Source organism: Squalius cephalus (genome assembly GCF_949319135.1).
Source record: "Squalius cephalus genome assembly, chromosome: 10".
Taxonomy (NCBI): domain Eukaryota; kingdom Metazoa; phylum Chordata; class Actinopteri; order Cypriniformes; family Leuciscidae; genus Squalius; species Squalius cephalus.
This window is the reverse complement of record NC_137131.1, coordinates 28,532,608-28,537,372: the sequence shown is the minus strand read 5'-3', so window position 1 is coordinate 28,537,372 and position 4,765 is coordinate 28,532,608. Positions and strand designations below refer to the sequence as shown.

At 36.3% G+C, this 4,765-nt stretch overlaps 1 long non-coding RNA gene across 2 annotated transcripts; it reads right to left on the bottom strand.

Moving 5' to 3' along the window:
- Positions 1-535: 535 nt before the first annotated feature.
- On the bottom strand, positions 536-4,052 carry LOC307165991. Of its 2 annotated transcripts, XR_013822565.1 has the most exons (4): positions 3,814-4,052; positions 3,396-3,566; positions 1,395-2,970; positions 536-562 (listed from the first exon to the last, which is right to left on the bottom strand). It is a non-coding gene; the product is annotated as an uncharacterized lncRNA (long non-coding RNA). The 2 variants fall into 2 exon arrangements; XR_013822566.1 differs by lacking the exon at positions 536-562 and having other exon boundaries at positions 980-2,970.
- Positions 4,053-4,765: the final 713 nt, after the last annotated feature.

The window sequence follows — 4,765 nt, the reverse complement described above, 5'->3', positions numbered from 1 at the left end:
GCATTACAGCACATGCAAATTATGAACTTTTTATGAACTGCAGTGTCCCGTTCCGCTGCGCTAACATTTTATGTGAATATACGTCGCGTTGTTCAGTTTGTTGGGACAGAGGCCCCAGAACATCGTCATATCGCACACCCCTACTTCCAAAGTTCACGTTTTGTTCCAGAATCATAAAGGTCTGAAAAAACGTGAGAGTAGATGACGACATATAAAATATTTTTTGGTAAGTTACTTATCCCTTTAATGTTTATCATATTTTGGGGAGTTATACTGACATTTGTTAGACAAAAATTAATTGGTTTGTAAATGTACTTACCACTAATACACTCGAACTGCCAATAGAACTCGCTTTCTTCCAGTCCAAGAATTCTTTTTCTCATGTTGGTATAGATTGGACAGTTTTTTTTTTGGCAGACTGGGGACAACAAAAAGAAAAAAAAGATTTTAAAATACAAAAAATGTAGATATACAGTACATACCATATAATCATTATATGTTTATTAATGGTATTCACTATGACTTCACTATTTACCTGGCAAACAGCTGATGGTTTCACACACTCTCGCGTCTGTATTAAAGAAGATGATAATTAGAAATTACATTTTTGACAGTCACAAATTGTCCAATGTCATTAAATGTAATGCTTAAGACCTGTCACGTGCATGGATTGACAATTCTGTGTGGATGTCAAAATATATTAACAATACGGAACAAGATTTTAGATTCAAATTCAATTCTGCCAGGTTCTCACGGCAGCCAATCACAGCGCACTCCCTCTCCCACTTCGGTTCACCTTCGTTCATCTTAGATATTTTTAATGAAATTCTGAGGGCTTTCTGTCTCTCCATTGGGAGCAATGCAACTAACACATTCAAGGCCCAGAATGATAGGAAAGACATCATTGAAGTAATCCATGTGACTCCAGTGGTTTAACCGATTTTATGAAGCGATGCCGGTGCTTTGCTTGTTTTTGCAAAAAAAAAAAAAAAAAAAAATACTGACCTGCAATCCAGTAGGGGGTGCACTGCGACATATGCAAATTGTGTTGACTCAAGACCGGAAGTTGTTCCGTGAATGTGCTTTACATAATATTATTTTGTAAATATAGAGGTAAATTATGCTGGGGGTTTTTGCGCAAAACAAACCACTTGCATCGCTTCATTAAATTGAGGTTAAACCACTGGAGTCACATGGATTACCTCAATGGTGTCTTTACTACCTTTCTGGGGCTATTAGTTGCGCAGGCTACCAATGGAAGAACAGAAAGCTCTTGGAGTTCATTAAAAATATCTTCATTTGTGTTCCGAAGATGAACGAAGGTCTTACGGGAACGACATGATGGTGAGTAATTAATGACAGATTTTTTTTTAAAAATTTTAGCTGAACTATACCTTTAAGGAATCCTGGAAACACCTTAATTCAACCACAGCATGCACTCGGTCCATTTTCTGGAATGACTGAAATGCACATAAGAAAACAACAGTTTCACAAAAAAGCACAGCAGTTTTAAATGATTCACTTAAGCTTCATATAAAGTACCCAGAAAAGTTCAATGTTAGCTGTAACCCTATTTTACAGCACAAATCCTCTCCATACTGTGCACTTTTATGATAGAAGCTTGTTCCCACATTTGAGAAACTGTGTTTACACAAAAATATTGCTTTAACTTTAATTTGTCATGCACTCTTGAATGTGCAAAGTAGAGCTAGGGCTACTGTATGATGAAAGGCAAGAAGTTCACTAAAAAATAAGATGAAGAAGTCACATGGACAATATTGTTGATACTTTCAGAATTTAAATTAAGTAAATAAAGGGATAGTTCATCCAAAAATGGAAATTCTGTCATTAATTACTCACCCTCATGTAGTTCCAAACCTGTAAGACTTTCGTTCATCTTAGGAACACAAATGAAGATCTTAAAGGTGCCTTATGCAACTTGGAGCCACCTATAGGCAATTAGTTGAATTACACTGGTAACGGTTACTAACGGAGTTTGATTGACAGCTTTGCTTCCCAGTAGGCGGAGACACTTTTTGTTTGCATAACATTAGTTCTCATGTTGACCTACTCGCAGAAATAAATCCTACTCCTAAATCAATGTTATTATTATTTTTTATTTAATAAAAAGCCTTTTCTCTACAGATCAAGCATTATAATGTGAATATCATATTGGAGAGAGTTTTACCGTGCATGTATGCTGCTGTAACCGGAAGAGGCGCGCGCGCTGTTTGAATACTGAATGGAGAATGATTGACAGCCGCAGAGGAGGGAAAACGAGTTTTCGTAAACTTTAATGATGTAAATAGACTTCTGTCCCTCACATTAAGCTATGAAATAGGCTTCAGATGAATTTGTCACCCAAACTGACGTGAAAAAAGCGGGAGGCGCCAAAAAGTGCGCTGTTTGCATCCCTGTGATAAATGAGGTATTACATTATTGTACCTGTCCAATAGAAACGTGGCCAACTCTGCATCGCTCTTCAATCCAAATTCAAACTTCATCTGCCGCCATCTGACAAACGCCAAACCCAGATTTACTCTGGTTTTACTCCGGGCTTTAGCTGATGCTCTCTTTAACTTTACATTTTCCGTCAGTCTTAGTACATGATGTAACTACAGAAGAGTCAAGTTTTAAATAGGAAAAATATCGAAACTCTTTGTTAATTTTTTTTAAGAGAGATGCTAATGGTCTTGTCCACTTCAATGATCTATGCTAAGCTATGCTAAAAGTGGTACCGCCAGACCTGGAGATCAGCTGAATGGATTCAAAAACGATAAAACTCAACTGTTTAACTTTGGGGGAGTTGTAAAATGAGCCTATTTCCAAAAAGAGTGGAGTATCCCTTTAAGAAACTCAAATAACTCATTGTACTGATACTTGCCTCACAGCTGAGGATGCAGGAAGACTTTCAGATGTGTGATGATCAGTGAGACCAGCACTGGTAGTTTACCCCATCATCTTCATGATCTAAAAATCAAAAACACATTTGCTGAGTTTCAACAAAGTTCACTGTTAAAATGAATGACCTGTATATGACTTAGGGCAGAATCAGGTCAATTAATTGCAATCATTTAAACACAGAGAATGAGTGATCAACTATTTTATCTGTGCACTGTTCAGTGGTCTTCAGTCACGTTGTTCAACTGCATACAGTATTGTGGACTAATGTAAAGTACACCAGCATGGAACCTCTGGTTAAGCATTCATTTACAATAATTACCTATTAAATTTGTACTCACGACACAGAAACTCAATTGCTTTAAAATATATTTGCAGACGGTTATCACCGACTCGATTCGTACCTAATTACACAATTTACACTCGTTATTGTCATGTTAAGTTGTAACGCTTTATACATTTGTTATTTGGTTAAACATAAACATAAAACCCACCTTTGAATTTCCTCTTCTCTTCATCTTATAATTCGGGTCCGGCCTCTGTGAAGAGAGGGCGAAGCCATGTTTGTTGTGGTGCTCGTGCTCCGAAGTTCCCGCTCTCCATCTATTTGAAAATGCAGTAACAGTAACGGCTGCAGCGACCTTGGGCAATCAGATTTATGTTGCCTAACAGCAAAGTTAACATTTAACAGTGATAGTGGATAATGGAGAACAAACGCCATATTATGTGTACACGCAATTACTTAATACTAGTCAAAGATTAAAAAGTCTAACTTATAACTTACAAGTCAAACATGGCTAAAAAGCATTCGGTGCAAAGCTAGTTTAACTCGCTAAATTAACGTCAAGTGGCTATAACATTTATATTTTTCGACTTGTGAACTACATATAAACATAAATTATCAGAACTCACCTTTAAATTTCGTCTTCTTCAAGTTAAATATTTTTTTTTTAAAACAATAAACTCGACCGTCCGTGTAACGATAGCCTGCTTCCAGCTGTCAGTTCGGAAAATTCCTTGGCTGAAGCGATTTCGACCAATCAGCGTCTGGTTGCTATGCCACATACTCAATGCATCAACCAATCATGAATGAAACAGTAATTTGACCTATCACTGCACGTGAGAACAATTACATCTTTTTTTCCAATTGCTAACACACAATTTTGCAAACTATTTTTTTCCTGGTTTTATTAAAATACTTAACACAATTTACAAAACCACACACCCAAACTGCAAAATACCTAATATATCATGCAAAATGAAGCACTGCAACCAAAACTACATATTGGTTGCACACTTCATCACAAAATGGCACACACACTTCATTCATATCACCAGATTTTTGTCTAACCAACTACTGTTGGGCATAAAATCACTTTAGTACACTTTGCCATAATACTAAAATAGTTCAAATTGTAGAAAATTCTTCAGATTGTTCACAAAAATATTTGCAGATACACGTATGATGTTGAAACATTTTTTTTTTTTTTTTTTTTTTTTCACCAAACAAGTCAGTGCAACATATGCACAGCAGATATATTTACATTGGACTGAACAAAAACCTGCTCAAAAAAAAAAAAAAAACAGTACACTGAAAACCATGGTTCATTTTGTAGTTACTATGGCTTTACTACAAAAACCATGGTTCATTTTATGGTTACTATGGTTTTACTACAAAAACCATGGTTAAACCAAGGTTATTGTAGTAAAACGATACTCGGTTACTCACGTAACCTCGGTTCTCTCTAGAGAGGGAACGAGTATTGCGTAAGGAACTTACGCTACGGGAAAAGTCATCTTTTCTCGAGATACTGAAGCCAAAAAATTATCCTTAATTTTTCATAATTTGTCAACGCAGTGCAGC